The following is a 19,700-nucleotide window of genomic DNA, read 5'->3' as shown; positions in this document are numbered from 1 at the left end:
AATGACATGTCAATGAGATCTTGTGGAGCATTTCAGAAACAAACCAACTCTTGGCAATGTGATCAGTCAGCAATTGCAGCACACACCAATGACATATAAACAGTGCCATTCAAACACTGGGACATTGAAGCCTCTGACAAGAACAATGGGATGCCTGTGCATGGACCTTTTACATCGTAGACCTGGTTCAGATAGACGTTGCACAAACGTTTGGCAGACACAGATTAGGAGATGGTTATTGTGGCGGGATGAATAAAAGCATGAATTAGAGCTTCTCCTTCCAGCTCCAACCCCACATTACCGAAGAGAGACAACATTGAACAAAGAACAATGAAAGTTACAGCACAGGAACAGGCCTTTTGGACCTCCAAACTTGCGCCGATCTAGATCCTCTATCTAAACTACTGCCTACTTTCTAAAGATCTGTAGCCCTTTGCTCCCTGCCCATTCATGTATCTGTCTAGATTCATCTTAAATGATGCTATTGTTCCCACCTCTACCACCTCCGCTGGCAATGTGTTCCAGGACTCACCACCCTCTGTGTAAAGAACTTTCCATGCATCTCTCCCCTAAACCTTTCCCCTCTCACTTTGAACTCATAACCCCTAATAATTGAGTTCCGCACCATGGGGAAAAAAACCTTTTGCTTTCCACCCTGTCTATACTTCACATGATTTTGTAGACCTCAATCAGGTCCCCCTATAACCTCTGTCTTTCTAATGAAAATAGTCCTAATCTATTCAACCTCTCTTCATAGCTAGTGCCCTCCATACCAGGCAACATCCTGGTGAACCTCCTCTGCATTGTCTCCAAAGCATCCTCATCCTTTTGGTAATATGGCAACCAAAACTGTACACAGTATTCCAAATGCAGTCGAACCAAAGTCCTATACAACTGTAAAATGATCTGCCAACTCTTGTACTCAATACCCCGTCCAATGAAGAAAAGCATGCCGTATGCCTTCTTGACCACTCAACTTGCCACCTTCAGGGAACAATGTACCTGAACACCCAGATTTCTCTGAACATTAATTTTCCCCAGGACTTTTCCATTTACTGTATAGTTCATTCTTGAATTGGATCTTCGAAAATGCAACACCTCACATTTGCCCGAATTGAACTCCATCTGCCATTTCTCTGCCCATCTCTCCAATCTATCTATATTCTGCTGTATTCTCTGACAGTCCCTTTCACTATTTGCTACTCCACCAAACTTGGTGTCATCTGCAAACTTGCTAATTAGGCAATTGATACCTTCCTTCAAATCATTTATATATGTATCACAAACAATAGTGGTCCCAGCATGGATCCCTGGGGAACACCACTCACAGGTCTCAATTTTGAGAAACTCCCTTCCACTACTATTCTCTGTTTCCTGTTGCCCAGCCAGTTCTCTCTCCATCTCGCTTGATTGCATTTAAGAATGTGCTAAGAAGTGTGATGCAAGATGGCTGAAGGACATGACGCCAGCTGTATAGGATGCCAGGTGGGTAAGATGCCAAGTGGGGAGGGGGTAATGTGCCAAGTGGATAGGCTGCTAATTTGCAAGGGCACCAGGCAGGAGTTGCAAAGTTTAGGGTAGGTTGTGATGGGCAGGAGAAATCATATCTGGCAGGTGGTAGAGAGAATGTCTATCAGGTTAAGAGTCAGCTCATGAGGCAAGGAGAGGGGGCACCTCTTCCCACCCTACCTCTTGCATTACACCTCTTCCCACCCTGAATTGCTGTGCTCTTCCAGCACCACTGATCCAGAATCTGGTTTCCAGCATCTGCAGTCATTGTTTTTACCTCAAGGAGAGGAGGTGTCAAGTGTGGAGCAGGGCAAGTAGAGGGAACATGCCAAATGGTAGGGGGAGGAGGTGTCAGATGTGGAATAGGGGAAATGAGCGTGTGTCCAGCAGTGGGAGAAGGGTGGCTGGGAGCAGAATGGGGAGTCGGGGAACCTGTCCTGCAGTGGGGGAAGAGGGGAATCAGGTACATAGCAGTGGAATGATGTGTCAGGTCCACTGGTGGAAGCTACGGCAATGTGAATGTGGAGCAGGTGAAGGTCGGTCAGTTTCCAGGAGGTCAGGATCTGATAAAAGTAAGTGGTCTGGAGGAGGTGTACTTGGGGATGTGTGAAGTAAGTATGGGGTTACTCAGAATCTCCCATGATGGGGATGCACAACATTTACTGACATAGGAATAACAACTAATAATTAGGAAATCCAGATCATTTATCTCGTGGAAGAGACCACAGTGAGACATCATTAAATTGAACATTGTCTTTTGTCCTGTCTGATTGGACACTTCATTTGAATCCTGTTTGGACACGGAGGCATTTGGAAACAGTCTTCTCTAAGGGACGTTTTTTTAAAAACAGGAACCTTTAAAATAGTTTTCCTAAAATTTGCCAGTTCATGCCTAAACAGTTGTGACATCTTTATAAGATTTCATTCAGTTTAACCAAATTTTTTAAAGCTGGCATCTATCCATCTCATTGCTTTTGTGGATTTAGGAGCAAAGAAAATGTATGTTTAAGAAATCTTGCCATTCTTTTATTCTATTCAATGAAAGCCAACAAGCATAATCATTTTCTCAGAAATCACACATTTCACAATTACCTACACCTCCAATTTCAAAGGCAGCTATGCAAAAGAATCTTAAAACTCTGAATTTGTTGCACTAAAGTGTTTCCTTACAATTTGTTCAAAATTACTGGCAGTAAGTAGTGAAAGATCATTTTCTTTTGACTTTCACCATAGTTCCTGTCTCCAGGGATTGTGTCACTTCCATGGACTGTGTTATTTGGCCTTTCATGGATCTCTGGGCATTGTATGTCTGTACTGCTACTCTACTTAGCGAGGTTGTCCCTGCTCTAAGTAAGGTGCCTCTCTGTCTTTATCTTTTCCAAAGGTAAAAAACTGCAGATGCTGGAGTCCAAAGTAGACAAACAGGAGGCTTGGCAGAACACAACAAGCCAGACAGTATCAGGAGGAGGAACTCCTGATGTTGCCTGGCTTGCTGTGTTCTTCCAGCCTCCTGCTTGTCTACTTTATATTATCTAAGACTGACTCAAGACTGATTCTCTATAGGTACAGTAAACTCTTCATTGACATTCTAAGTTACAGAATACTAATTATAGCTCTGTACTGCAGTTCTTCCAGTGGTTTCTGCACAGAATTTCAATATTATATGACTGTTGATGTCAAAGTTATATCATTATTAACATGTTAATTCTCATGACAGTCCAGGTGGAAGGATCCATAACCTGAAGACTCAGATTTAAGGTAAGTGCTAAAAATGCAAGTCGGGAGATAAGAATGTTTTTAATGCACTGAGTTGTTGTAACCAAGAATTCACTGGAGTACAGCATCTTGAAAAGATGAAAGGAGCAATTGAATGATGACTTAGAAAAAGGAAATGGACAATAACTTGAAGGGAAATGTCAAGGACTAGTTCAATATTCTTTCAAAGAGGTAACAGGGGCATGATGAGCCAGTTACCTCCTTCAATGTTGCATTTTTCTATGATTCTATGACTTGTTTGTATTTAAAAGGTCAATGCACATTTCAGAAACATTCCAGTGTACATTTAAAACAAACAGGAGAATATATTTTGGGCTTCATTCATTTTGAAAACCATTTAATATTTAATCAGCATGCATCTGAATGCACTGTAAGTTTTCTAAAATTATAATTTGCTGCTGTTGTGAACAAAGATTTAATAATGCTTTTGAAGCAATTGCTTTATGAACTATTCCCACATAGCAAGATAATGACATGTAGTCTTGCAGTTACGGAAGAGTTAAAATCACTTTACACTCGCCCATTTTATATCAATGCCTACAAAGGCATCACTTCATTGATTCCTGCTTTCTGCTCATCCTCTTGTGACAAGTAAAAATTAAAAACACTGTGAGCGGGAGAAGATTAATAACTAATGTATTTGTTCACTTATAATAGTAATGACATTCTGCAATTCTAGTTGAATTTCTATTATAGCACCCCATAAAGAAGTGATAACGGGCCCCAGTACACAGACAAGCAAATGAAATGAAAAGTGTATTGTGTTTCATGTTGGATGGATTTGTCAGCTTTGAAATCAATCTGACAAAGTCAGCAATGCTCTCCTCTATTTCTGTCATATCTTTGGATAAATCATTTACAAAAGTGGCAGTTTCATAATAAATATTAAAATGTTTTGGCGATGATAAATATTATGGATAGACACTCACTGCAAATGGTTCATATGTTTCTGAGTGGCCCTTAAACCCGCCCTGTTGCCATAGCAGCTGGTCTTAAAAGGCATACTGCTGGGAAGAAAACCTGAATAATTTCCTTTTATGACGCATATCGTTCTAAATGTCTGAATTTTCCTGTCTGCTTGTCTAATTTGCTTGCGATTGTTTGTGCAGTGTTACTTTAATGTTTAGGATTCATATAAAGGATAGACACTATTAAGAAAAGATATTAATTGTACTATTAAAGATACTCTATTACGAAGATTGCCTTGTTTCAATATTATTTAAATAAAGGCTACTCAGTGGGAAATTATAGACTATTTTTATCCCATACTCAAGAAAATTGCTTCATAATAGACTGGTTTCATAAAAATAGATATCATAATTAATGACTGCCATTTTACTAAAGTATCTAAATATAATATGTCCACAATTCCATGTTACCCAATCTTTAGCATGCATAAATACGCCGTTTGGACCAAATGGTCATGACTGGTGTTTATGCTCCACTTGACTCTCAACACTGTTTCACCTTATTCCATTAAGATTTCCTTCTATTCCTTTCTTCCTTATGTGCTTATCTGGCCTCTTCAATGTATCCATTTTGGACACCTGAACTAATTGTAACATTTCTTACATTCTAACCAGTTTGGGTAAACAAGTTTCTCCTGAATTCCCATTTGGATTTGTTTTAATGACTACCTTTTATTTATTCCCTCTCGTTCTGGCCTAGTCAAATGCCTTCACGATATTAAACATCACTGAAAATGTAACCCTACATTTGTATCTTTCCAAGAAAAACAACACAGCCTCAGTATATCTATACCTCAGATGCATCTGCGTCTCTATTCGATTTGAAACACTTATTTTGTGAAGACTATGCGGCCTCATGCTTCTGACCAAAATGCATCATCTTACATTTATATATTGAAGCTCAATTAACAATTACATGCACTTATTGTAAATTTATCAATGCCTTATTTTACTTTGTCTTAAACCCCATCACTATTAATTATATTCCTCAGTTTGGTGCTGCCTACAGATTTTGAAGTTGTCCTTCCAATTCTTGAGCTTAAATTGTTTACATGAATGATGAATAACAGGGGTACCAGGACTGACTCTACCCTTTGCTAGTTTGAGCCACTAGCAGACTGTCTTCTCCTCTGTTTTGTAGCTTTCTCGCCATTCACTTTAGAATTTTTCCTACTTTTGTGTGTTTTAAAAACTTATTCATTCACAGAATTTTCTGACTGTTACTCATTAAATCTAACTTGTGTCTTGTAACATAATTAATTTATATAATAAAGCTTTCCCAAGTAACATGTATTCCCAATAGATACAAAATAAAATATGTCTCAGATAAAGGGTAATTTTATTTTGTTGACTTTTCCATGTTTCATTTCATGAAAGATTTGCTAGTTTATTTCTATTACCTCTGCATCATTTCTCTCTGTAGTCAAATCAAGATTTGTGTGTGAATTTAGAACAGGTTATGCAAAATAAATCAATATTTATTTTGGTGATTCTATTGGTTCTAAGATATTTAAAATGGTTTGCAGTGCAATCTTGACTTTAGGTGACAGAATGAAAGGTGGTAGCGATTCAGCTCCCTGTTGTATATATACCTTGACTGTTTTTCATTCCCACTGACATCAGAGCTGTGTTGTTGACAACAGAATGACCTGCAGACAACAGGTTACATGCTAAGTTTTCCACACAAACCTTAACTGTGCCTGGAGCCAATTCACATAAAAAAGGAAGAACTCCTATCTCAAAGTTCATTGTGGACAATTCTTGAACCATCACCAAGCGTGTGCTCATCTTTATTGCCTTTATAAAATTTGGGCTATACTGTTTGGGTGAGGTATTAATGCATACTTGAGAGGTCAGTTCTATGAGGAACGACAAGGGGAATAGTATATTTAATAGTGTAGTGAACAATGGAGAGATATAGAGGACTAATCAAGGGCTCAGTCCTAGTTACAGAATTTCCTGATCTTGTACTTGGGAGTATGATTTTGTCTACGTACAGATCATAGAGGAAAATTGGGTAAGGTGGAGTAAATGCCTTTACAAAAGCTGGTAACTTTCTGTGTAGTCAAACTCATTTAAAAAAAATGGATTAACTGTCTTATAGGTAACCTATCATCCTTTCCCTTAAGAGCTGCAATCTGTCGGTCTAGAGAAGTTTGCTACAGATCTCGGAAAACCTAATTGAAAATGTTACCGTTAAGTTTGACCAACAGAGGATTTGTACTATAAGCAAGCCTGACACAAGAGTTAGGAGATTTCAAATACGGAGTACTAGAGGAAATCATCTGCCTATGTTGTCTCTTTGCACCTTGAGTGAAACACAGAAACAAAGTGTTGTGTGCGCACTTTCCAAATGCATTTTTTTGATTGTGATTTTGCCTGGGCCAAGAAGATGGGAAGGTGGATGTAATATCCCAAAGTTGTCAGGCATTCCCCAATTCAGCAGGAATTTGCCACAGAATCTGTGTCATTGAGTCATAGAGATCTACAGCCCGGAAACAGACCCTTTGGTCCAACTCGTCCATGCCTACTAGATATACTAATCTAATCCAGTCCCATCTGCTAGCATTTGGCCCATATCCTCCTAAACCCTTCCTATTTATATGCCCATCCAGATGTCTTTAAAATGTTGTGCCAGCCTCCACCTGGCAGCTCATTCCATAGATGCTCACTCAGTGAAAACATTGCCCCTTAGCTCCCTGTTAAATCTTTCCACTCTCATTTAAAACCATTATCCTCTAGTTTTGGACTCCCCTATGCTGGGAAAAAGATCTTGGCTATTCACCCTATCCATGCCCTTCATGATTTGATGTTGCTTTCGAGCTAAATACCATGGCAGCACATAGTTATACTTACCACTCAAAATAACATTGAACACTTTTAAAATAATAACATTACAATGGTGAAAGCTGCAGAGGTACACTTGTGAAGTCACAGGATGTACCATTATTTTGGGATTCTGAGTGATTTCAGACCATCTTACAGAATTGTGAACAATGAAACTGTTTTTGTTTCACATTGCATGATGACAGAGGAGTATATGGAAATAATCTGATTTATTTTTAAAGGTCCTTTCTATAACTCAGAAAATTGTTGTATCATTTGGAAACAAAAAGTATTAGCTCCTAACAAATGATGAAAAGTAGTACGCAAGTATAATAGCAAAAAATTATCTCTGTAACATTCAAACATGGTTTAGAATAGATGTTCAAATGAGTTAAAGTGCCAGTCTTGGATAGGTCATGTCTGAGACTTATTTCTGCTAACACTTAAAGGCTGCCTTACTGACAATGGGTAAGCTAAATTTAGCAAGATGCCTGGCCATAGCTGTAAACTGTTGAGGAATTATTCACTGTAACTGAGAGCAACACATGTGGAATATCAAGGGCAGCTCATTGCAGATAGTTTATTTCATAGTTAGAGTCTTTTCAAAAATAATAAAGATCTCTGATTGTGTTACACAACAAATAACCTTTGGAATAAGTTGTACGCGTCATATTAATCTCTCCTTGAAATGCTCAATCAAAGCTCTGCAATACATGGTGAAGTGCCAAGGTTAGTTCTTGAATCTGGTGCAGTTATCCATCACGGACATTTACTAATGAATCACCATTAGCATTTTTAAAGTCTATTGAGGAAACAAAATAAAAGAATTGAAAAAGTCCTTTTGCAGAGAAATCTGTATGGGACTACATGTGAGTAAATCTTACACAGAAATTATTTATTCATAAGACTGTTGTCATTGTACTTTATCTCTCTTCAGGTCATTGTGGTGCTTGTTTCAACTTCACCTTTAGGCAAAAGATAAACAAACGACTTATTGTATCACCTGCAGAATTAACTACCTCCATATATAACTTTGTAACATGGTCTTCCACACTGCAAAAAAAAAGACTACAGCAACCATGTGCTTTCAGTAGAGTTTTAAGGCCCCGATTCCATACAACTTCGTGCAATGTTTGATTTGGATGGGAACTCTAATTGGATCAAGGATACCTTCAACTGTTGGTCAGAAATCAGCCTCTGCTTCCCTGAAGCCAAGGGAAGCCTAAATGGATCAGATTTTGGACATTACATCAATTGTTCCTGTGCTTCATTTACACTAAGCCTTGACTATTTAGAAATTAGTGTTCATTTATATCAGAGATATTGAGAAGAACAAGCAGAATGAGTGGTGAGAGAAACAGTGCTTATGGGAAACATTGTCTGTCAAATAGCAGACTTTGAACTATTTGCTAAACACAGGTTCAGGCCAAGGATCTTGCGCAAACAAACCCCACACCTTTTGCACATCAGAGAAGGAATAATCCTACATACAACTTTCCCACCTTGAGCTCCACAAATATGGTCGTTATTGCTTCTGTTTGGGAAGTTGCTTTCACTAAATAAATAAACAAACTGAGGGAAAATTTCATTTAAGTAGTAACACCTCAATTTGCGTATGAAGGCTTATTTTGATTTATTGGGCATAAGACTGTTGTCATTGTGGGCGGCACAGTGGCACAGTGGTTAGCACTGCTGCCTCACAGCGCCAGGGATCCGGGTTCAATTCCCGCCTCAGGCGACTGACTGTGTGGAGTTTGCACATTCTCCCCGTGTCTGCGTGGGTTTTCTCCGGGTGCTCCGGTTTCCTCCCACACTCCAAAAATGTGCAGATTAGGTGAATTGGCCACGCTAAATTGCCTGTAGTGTTAGGTGCAGGGGTAAATGTAGGGGAATGGGTCTGGGTGGGTGCGCTTCGGCGGGTCGGTGTGGACTTGTTGGGCCGAAGGGCCTGTTTCCACACTGTAAAGTAATCTAATCTAAAAAAAAAAGACTCCATTCTGAATGTTGATTTTCCTCACAGATATCGTTGGGGAAAGTAAGGTATCCAGACTGGAGAAGGTAATGGTTTTGAAAGAGTTAATGTTCATGTCACATTGAACTCCACTCCATCTGATAATGTCATAAGTCTTTAAGTGAAGATAGATGAGCACGTGAGTACCTGAATGGAACATGTTGAGTTTACGATGTCCCAGCAATTATGCTTAGCAAGTTAAAATAAACTAAACTGAGTATTGCTGAAAGAAACCTATTTTGTTGAAGTTTTACATCATGCATTCATTGGGGAATTTTTCAAGAATACCAATTTAAGGGGAAAACTATTTATACTGCACAAGAGGAAAGTGTTGATTGGTTGGCAAGTGAACTCAGATTGGTTAAGGATGTTGCCACAGAAGTGAACCCATTTGTAGTGATTGACAGTTAACAAACAGGCTTTGTTAAGTTTTAAACTAGGCAGGTTGACTTTGATTGATCAGGAGATTGCTCTGAAAAAAATAGTCAGTGAATGGCTTTCACCTATTTTTTAAGTTAGAACAGATACAATGCAAGTATATGTACTTTTCTGTCTTCAACCAGCATTAATTACAATGCATGGCAATGTTCTGGTGAGTGCAAGATCAAAAGCTGAGACCTTCTGTGTCTTTTTTCAGCAATATTCAATTTCTGTATGACCAAATGATGATCTCTAAACTGTATTTATTGCTATCATGCAAGAATCGACCTTGTTATATAAGGGAAGTGTTTCTTCTGTTTAGACTCACCAGTGGTGTATCCTCTTACACTGGTATTTAGACTGGCCCTAGATGCAGAATAAAAAAAGGAGGAATTACAATACTACTCAAATGCCAACAAGGCTGCGAAATCCTCCCTGACTGGGGCTGTAACTGTGTCTATTTATTGCCTGTCTCCATGGGAATGAAGTTGATCTTCTTCCCCAAGTCACCCCAGTGGTGCGAATGCACCCAGCTGCCCTGCTTCGAAGTGCACTCTCCTGGAGTGATAAAATTCAACCTAATATCTCCGATCTTTGATACTCTTAGCAGCTCTAAAGGCAATAGGAATGCAGCTATTGCCAATGATGAACCCAAATTATATCCAAAGAGATAAGCAGGAGTGAATTGTAAACAGAGACTTCCTAAACAGTTTCAACGATCTCAATTGCTGATTGTGAAGTGCACATCATTTCATCAGAGTGACATTTCCTTTTCTTAAATGAATATTAACTTTTCACAGCAAGATTCATGAATTAACATCAATTAGTAGAGAATTGTGAATGTGCACCTATTATGATATGAAATGAAACTGCTATGATATATTAACCCGCACCTTTTAACAGCCTCCTAAGAAAGAATATTGTCATATCCTTTCAGCTGATTTTAATTCAAATCCAGACTCTGGAGTCAGAAAGACTATGTACTTTCACACTGTCACTCAGCTCCCATGCTCTAAAGCATCTGCAATTAAAGGTCAAGTGACAAGGCTGAGAATTTTGAATGATTAGTAAAAACCAATGAATTTATAGCTGCAGACACACCAACCTTGAGCAATTTAGTTGAGTGGCATTTGAGACAGCTTTGAAGGACTTTGCTGTTTTCTAGAGAGGTAGTTCAGTGCTTTGTGAAGTGTGGCTTTGTTGACCATCTACAATGTTACTTATGAGTGCTCAGTAAAGACTTGTGCATCCCCAAATAAATCTACTCATAGCTTTACAGTTTTGTATATATCTGTGCAAGGTAACAAAATGAGGTCAGACTTCAACTCCAGTTTCCTTATCCATACTTCACAATGTATGCTGACAACTGTCACTCAGTTACTCAACTGGTTTCAGAAAGGTGATTTGAGTGCCTGCCTATCAAGTTGAGTGATGGTTGACTTCTCTGTATGTATAATACATTTATGTTAAAAAGCAACCCCCAATTACACTCAGCTTCATTGACAAAATTATATTCCATGTATAAAATTGAAGCATTGTTTGTTTACCTAAAGTATTTCATGTATCCCAGTGTAGTTAATGCTTTAGATTTTCATGAGTGGAAGCAATTGATTGCTTGAGGGGCTATTTAGGTCTTTGGTTGATAACATTATTCTGAGGAAACTGAAGGGTAAGTGATTTCTGTTGGTCAGTTCCTATTGAGTGAATCGGGGTCTTTCTACAGGTTCCACGGAAAGTTCAGTACGAGTAGAGATTATAGATTTAGAATTCATAAGCTTATATCTCGTGACTTTCACATTGTTAGTTTTACTTGAGGGGAAAATTATGTGTTTTCAAGAGTTGCATTCCCTGTGAGGTGCAGTCACCTCTAATATGACTTTGAAACACAGAAACAGGATTAGGCCATTCAGCCCCTTAAGCCTGTTCAACAAGCTCATGGCTGAAGAATGACCTGACTCTGCTTCCTATTTTGTCATGTGTTTAGTGCTCCAAACTCTTTCACGTTCAGTTTTATTTTGAAAAATTGACAGAGCATTAATGGCTGTGTAAGAAACTACTACCTACACAGATCCAAGAACTTTATTCTTGTCACTATTTTTGATGATTCTCAGCTATCTATTGTCTTGCATAAGATGTATCCAAGTTTCAAAGTATTTTCCCTATTAACCTGATGAATGCTGTCATTGGTTATAAAAGAGACATTATGACAAATGGTGATAGTGTGATGACTGAACAGAAACAAGTGATTTTATTGAAATTCTAGCATAACAGTAAGAAATCTTCTTTTGTCTCAAGTTTCATAGGAATCACTCAATGCCATCAATTAGTATTGTGTGGGGGATTCAGGATTGTGGAGCAACCTTAAGATGATGTCATGGAGCTGCACATCACTGAACGTAAATAGGACAGTGTAAGCTGGTTTAGAATATTCTGAAACTCTACACCAGATCAGACCACAATGTAGACTTGAATGTATGATGTAATATAATGATGTAATCAGAGCCTGATATACCTATGATTATTTAGTAATAATGTAAAATAAATAGTGTTATTATGAAATCTAAGCCAGAAGATAGTTTTTGACTTTGGGTTCTCCTCATCCAGTCTGCTTCGAACAGGCTTGACGTGTGGTATCCAACTAGATGACAAAAGATTTAGCAGCATTGTTAAAGTTGACTGAATACAATGCAAGTCCCATTTGTGTCCTGCTTCACCATTTAACAAAACATGCTTGCATTTCTACGTAAATAACCATTTTTAGTTTCACAACAAATAAGACTAGTAAGTGTGAAATTACTCATTGTGCATTAAAGAATTTAAATGTATGTCTGTTAAATCTGTAACTTAATTTGCAAAAGGATGGGCAAATACTGATTAAATGGAGTTGGTGTATAACTATAAAAATTGAGTTTTGTGTTTAATTCCTCAATGCATTCTGGGGTTCGCATAAGATCCATTACAATTTCACATGGTATGCAAATTGTGAACCTAAAGTTATGGCACAGGTCTGACATATGTTTCTACTTGTAGATGATTAAATAATAAGTGTTTTTCAGACATGAAGAAACATGACATTTAGGCTCATTCAAAATTAGATATGACCATAAGACCACACGATATAAGAGCAGAATTAGGCCATTCGGCCCATTAAATCTTCTCTGTCATTTGATCATGGCTGAAGTGTTTCTCAACCCCATTCTCCTGCCTTCTCCCCTTACTAATCAAGCACCTATCTACCTCTATCTGAAATGCACTCAATAACTTGGCCTCCACAGGCTTCTGTGGCAATGAGTTCCACGTATTCACCACCGTCTGGCTGAAGAACTTACTCCTCATCTCAGGTCTAAAGGGTTGTCTCTTCACTCTGAGGCTGTGCCTTTGGGTCCTAGTCTCTCCTACTAGTGGAGACATCTTCCCCATGTCCACTCTATCCAGACATCTCAGTGTTCTTCAGTTTCATCAAATTTCCCCTCCTTCTTCAAAACACCATCAAGTACAGACCCAGAGTCCTCAATCACTTCTCATATGACAAGCTCTGCATCCACAGGATCATTCTTGGAAACATCCTCTGGACACGCTCCAATTCTTGCACATCCTCTCTTCGATACATGGCCCAAAACTACTCACGATGTTCCAAGTGCTATGACCAGAGCTTTGTACAGTCACAGCAGTACATCTCTGCTTTTATATTCTAGCTCTTTTGAAATGAATGCTAATGTTGTATTTGCCTTCTTAACTGACAACTGAACCTGCATGTTAACCTGAAGGGAATCCTGAACTAGGATTCCCAGGTCCCTTTGTTCTTCAGATCTCTGAAGCCTTTCCTCATTGAGAAAATAGATCTTTAGATTACTTACAGCGTGGAAACAGGCCCTTCAGCCCAACAAGTCCACACCGACCCGCCGAAGCGTAACCCACCCATACCCCTACATTTACCCCAAACCTAACACTACGGGCAATTTAGCATGGCCAATTCACCTGACCTGCACATCTTTGGACTGTGGGAGGAAACCGGAGCACCCGGAGGAAACCCACACAGACACGGGGAGAACGTGCAAACTCCACACAGTCAGTCGCCTGAGGCGGGAATTGAACCCGGGTCTCTGGCGCTGCGAGGCAGCAGTGCTAACCACTGTACCACCGTGCCGCCCACAATAGTTTACATCTCAATTCTTACTAAAGTGTATAACCTCACATTTTCTCACATTGTACTCCATCTGTCACTTCTTTGTCCACTCTTCTAGCCTGTCCAATTTCTTCTGCAGCTATCTCACCTCTTCAACACTACCTGACCCTCCATCTATTTTTGTGTTACCTGAGAACTTAGCAACAACACCCTCAGTTCCCTCTCCCAGATCGTTAATGTATAACGTGGATTGTTGTGGTACCAATGTTGATTCTTGTTGAACATCATTAATCACCAGCTGCCATCTTGAAAAAGACCCCTTTACTCCCACTCTCTGCCTTCTGCCTATCATTCTGGATCAGTGGTGCTGGAAGAGCACAGCAATTCAGGCAGCATCCGAGGACAGGCACGTTTTACCTCTTCTGCCCATCAGCCAATCTTCTATTCATGGCAGTACTTTGCCCCAAACACCATGTGCCCTTGCCTTATTTTGCAGCCTCCTAAGCAGCACTTTGTCACACACTTACTGAAAATCCAAATAATCGCTACACTGGCTCTCCTTTGTCTAACTTGCTCATTAGTTCCTCAAAGAATTTTAACAGATTTGTTTGGCATGACTTACCTTAGCGAAACCATACTGACACCATGTATACCATGTATTTTCAAGAATTCTGCAATCTCATCCTCAATAATGAACTCTAAAATTTTATCAATGACTGAGGTCAACCTAACCAGCCAATAGATTCCTGTCTTCTGCCTCCCTGCCTTCTTAAACAAGTGTTTTACATTCAATGTTTTCCAATTGTCTGGCACCCTCCCTGACTCTAGTGATTCCTGAAAGATCACCACCAATGCCTCTACAATCGCCTCAGATACCTCCTTCAGAATTCTGGTATGTAGTCCGATGGTTGAGGTGATTTATCCACCTTTAGACCTTTCAGCTTTCCCAATACCTTCTCCATAGTGGTAACCACTTCACTTACTCTGTCCCCTCTCTTGAAGGTCAGAAGTCACACAACACCAGGTTATAGTTCACCAGGTTTATTTGAAATCACAAGCTTTCAGAGTGCTGCTCCTTCATGAGGTGAAGTCACCTTAAAGTTTTTGATATGCTGCTGATGTCTTCTGTAATGAAAACTGATGAAAAGGACATGATCAGTTCTTCTGCCATTTCTTTGTTCCCCAATATGACTTCTCTTGCTCCATGTTGCAGCAGTTCAATGTCCTCTCTTGCCTTTCTCTTATCTTTTATATATCTGAAAGAACTCTTGCAATTTTCTTCTATAATACTGGCCAGCTTAGTGTCATATTTCACCTTCTTCCCTCTTAGTGCATTTTTAGTCACCTTCTGCTGGTTTTCTATGACTTTCCAATCCTCTGACTTCCCACTAGCCTTCACTACATTGTATGCCTATTCTTTTGCTTTTATGCTGTCCCTGACTTCCCTTGTCAGCCATGGTTGCCTCGTCCTCCAATATGTATATTTCTTCTTCCTTGGGATGAATTTCTTCTGTGTTTCCAAAATTACTCCAAGATATACCTTCTCATGCTGTTCTACTGTCTTCCCTGTTAGGGTCGCACTCCCTTACCAATCAACTCTGGGCAGTTCTTCCCACATGTCTTTGGAGCTACATTACTCAATCGTAATACTGTTGCATCTGAGACCAGCTTCTCCTTTTCAAATTGCTGGGTGAATTCTACCATATTATTATCGTAATCCTCGAGAGGTTCCTACACCTGAATCAAGTCTGCCTCATTACACATCACCAATTACAGAATTGCTTGCTCCCAGTGGGCTCTACCACAGGCTGCTCTAAAAAAAACATTTTGTAGATATTCTGTGAATTCCTTTTCTTGAGATGTGCTCCTAACCTGATTTTCCCAGTGCACCTGCATATTTAGGTCCCACATGATTATTGTAATACTGCCTTTCTTACATGCCTTTTCGATCTCCTCTTTTTCCCCCACGTCCTGACTACTGCTAGGGCGCATGTACACAAACTCTCAGAGAGTAGTTTTTGTTTTGTGGTTTCTCAACTCCACACAGATTCTACACTTTCTGCTACTGAGTTCATTTTATTTCTTACTAACAAGGGAACCTTCCCTCTGCCAATTTCCTGTCCTCTCAATAGGACACATACCCTTGGATATTTAGTTCCCAGCCCTGAGCCCCTTGCAGCCATGTCTCTGTGATACTCACATCAAGTCTGCCAATTTCAATCTGCACCACAAACTCGTTTGCCTTGTTTCATATACTGCAAACATTTAAGGACAACACCTTCAGTACTGCCCCCTTTCTCATTATTGTCCTCTCACCTACTGTGCCTGAAGTTAGATTCCTGATCCTTTCCATGCATTCTGTTCTATTTAACTTGTCCTGGAAACTTTAATAACCTCTGATGAGCAATCTCCCCTTTAACTTTTTCTGTAATTTTCTATGCATCAGAACCCAATCCCCCACACACCCTCACTATTTAGTTAAAAGTGCTATCCATGGTCTTAGCTATGCACTTTGCCAGGAATCTGATCCTAGCAAGGTTGGGATGGAGCCCGTTCCATTGGAACAGCTTCCTCTTTGGCACTGGTACTGATGAATGTCCTGTGAATACAGACCTGTTTCCCTGACACCAACCTTTGAGGTATGGGTTTCCCTCTTCAATAATCCTGTTGACCCTGTGTCAATTTGCTCATGGTTCAGGTAGTAATCCTGAGATCGTTACCTTATTGGTTCTGCTTCCTCAGCAGAACCTCTTTCTACCTGTATCATTGGTGGATTTTGACAACTGGATCTTTCCCCTCCCACTCCATGTTCCCCTGCAGCCCAGATGAACTTGGGCAGGCAACACAGACTTTAGTACTCTCAATCCTGGTCACAGAGAACAGTCTTTATCCCCTGATTGTACTATCCCTGATTACGACTATATTTTTCTTTTCTCCCCTGTCTTGAATGGCTCCTTGCACCACGGTACTACGGTCACTTTGCTCATCCTCAATATCACCTACCTGCCCTCATCCACGCAGGGAGCAAGAATCTCAAGCCTGTTAGACAAGCTCAAGAGCTGAGGTTCCTTTAGCACTACCTTCTAGATCCCTCTACCCTCCCCACTCATAGCCATACCCTCCTGTCCCTGATCACCTACTGAATTTGAGGTAGTTAATCTAAGGAGTGTGAGTGCATCCAGGTAACTCTCTTATTTTATTTCAAAAATACAATTTATTCAGAAAAAAAAAACCTCTTTGTAAATGTCCATAGTCACGAATGCAGTTTGGTTCTGTACAATTGCACATCAAGGAAACAGACAGAATATTGGACTTCGACTCTACCTAAAAAAAACAAAGACCGCTCTTACACATATAATACATATAGTTGAGAGACTGGGAGGTTTCTGATAACTGAATGGACCCCTATTTACCTTCAGCAGGAAGAGCTCAGACTGTGGTATCTCCCCAGCTGCTCTCAGTATTAGTGTGTTCCTCAGCATGTAGTCCTGGACCTTGGAATGTGTCAGTCTGCAACACTCAATTGGGGCTAACTCCTTGGTCTGGAAGACTAACAATGTTTTGGTGGAGCAAAGAGCATCTTTCACCAATGTGGGACAATTGATGTGTGACTTGTTTGCATCCCGGGGACTAAATCTCAGAGCACAGAGTCCTGTGTCTCAGAATTGCTCAGGATGAACCTCAACAAAAACTATTGCATTTTTCTCCAGGCTTCTTTTGCAGAAAATTTTTCCCGCTCCCTGATATGTTGTAGTATTCGAAGCTCAGACTCCAGCTCATCAACTCTGAGCTGGAGTTCCTCAAGCAACTAACATTTCTTCAAATCTGGTCACTAGGAACCACAATGAAGCCCACCAGCTTCCACACCATGCAGGTACATCACATCACCTGGCATAGCATCTCTATTTTATTTACTTAGTTCTTAAATAAAGTTTTAAAAATATCCTGGGCTTTCAGTTTCTGACCTATAAATATTTCCTCTATTTATCTTCAATCTAAAAGAAAATTATAATAGAGAGTCAAATTAGTAGCTATCACCAACCAATGAACTTGTGGTTTACCGATGATGTCACTTTTTTGCACTGAGTTGCTGATCCTGGGCTTCAGTTTATTCAGTCTGATCCCACATTGTCTCCAAATTCCCCGAACTGTATCCTCACCCAGGCAGTGTCTTACTCTGTATGTAATCACTCCTTCTTGACTGTGCGCATCTTATTGGAAGTAAGTATGGGAGTGCAGGTAGTTTTTCTATAATGCGATGGTTGTATTCTTGTGCAATCCCCCATTATAGAAACATTGTGCTTTTGAAACGACGCTTCAAGTGTTGGCAATGTAATCACATTACAGCGAACGCATATTTTAAAAGTTTGAGCTTTAAAAACAGTGTCCCCAATTTGTCAGTTATGTTAGAGCAAATTTACATTATAGCAGAACATCCTGTATATTATGATTGCACACAATGAGTTGACAGAATTACGATGCTTCTATGTGATCATACTTGAGGACTATGATACGGTTTGTGGTTCCCTATCTGTTAATCTGCGTCACATGTGCCATGACAATTCAGGTTCTTGTTGAATCAGATGTCTTGAAGTATATTTACGACACTATTTACACAGCTTTAATATCACAGACATACACATTGTCTGAGTTCTGTGCTTACAAATGTTACATTACAAACACTTAACTGGCATAGTATTTTGACTCCATGACATTAAGGCAAAGTATGTATCTTCTGTGTCAAATTGTCACATATCATGATGTTATGTTGTGGTTATAAAGTTATAAAGCCTGAAATCTAAGTACAATAGACCATATGTCTAAAACTTACAGCTTAACAGCTAATATTTATGTACTTTGCATCAGCTAAAGTTGGCACAACACTCACAATTTTGTTATGGTGACAGTCTATGATGCCTCTTGCACCACTGTTTAATATGTTGGGCTTTTTGGGGGGATCCCTGATTGGCTGGTTATAACAGGCATAGAGCCCCTTAACTATGCAAGTTAAGAGTATAAGAGAAGCCTTGAAAGAACTTTTATTTTCAAAGAACGCCATGATCAGACCGTCCCCACTTGGGGTGATTCAGTTGTTCCCGTAGTCACAAACTGAAGGTATATTATTTAAATTCTTTGAAAACAAATTCTTTTCTCTGGTTTCAGGAATAGCAAATACACTGCTTACCGCTATATTCATCTCAATTGCTTCCCCACCACTATTGCCCACTTCTTTCTGGGATTTACCTTTGCCCCTGGGCACTGAGAAAAAAGTCAGCATTGGTGACCAATTGAATAGCAGCTGCTGTGGTAATGTGTTAATTTTTGTGTAAAATGACATTTAGATTGGTATGTGTGGAAAACAATCTGATATTTAGGTTTGGAAATTAGCAGGACAGTTAAGTTTACATTTTCATTGGGTGAAGAGGTGGTTACAGAGTGTAAAAATTCTTCACTTGAAAATTTATGACCCTCATTATTATACTCTTTTGTAAACTCTTCAACAGAAGAAAGCAAGAGAAACATATTGAGTAAGGATTTATTTGGATAGTCCCATATTCCCAAATATTCCAGGAAGCATGATCTTGTGTATGAGTGGTCAACAGAGTCATGTTGTTGGAGTTCTCCATATATAATGATACGGTTCTAAGATTTACCTGTTCCAAAGCATTAAAGGAAGCCAGAACATTTACACAAAATAATTTCTCACGAGTATATAAAAAAAAATAATTTGACAAATATGGAAGGAAAACATAAAATACAGGTAACAGGTGTCTTGGCTTACTTTATTCGCTGCATAATATTTGCTTATCTTCAGATACATGGAATGGAATGTAGAAACCAGGGCCTTTTCAGAGAACGTTTTGTTAACCTAAGCTACATCGTGACAAATGTAGCTGTTTAGAATGGTGCCACTTTGTCCATTGATTGTATGTGGGTTGTTTGCCATGTCAATCCAAAACTAACATAATCACTTTTTCATCTTCTCTGATCTTTCTCATTGCTTCCCTCCCAGCCCTGAGTCATGCTTCTCATTAGAGTTAAGACTACATCTTCCTTTGGGATT

This window comes from Chiloscyllium plagiosum, chromosome 35, assembly GCF_004010195.1.
Source record: "Chiloscyllium plagiosum isolate BGI_BamShark_2017 chromosome 35, ASM401019v2, whole genome shotgun sequence".
NCBI lineage: Eukaryota > Metazoa > Chordata > Chondrichthyes > Orectolobiformes > Hemiscylliidae > Chiloscyllium > Chiloscyllium plagiosum.
The sequence above is the reverse complement of the archived record's forward strand: the minus strand, read 5'-3'. Positions refer to the sequence as shown.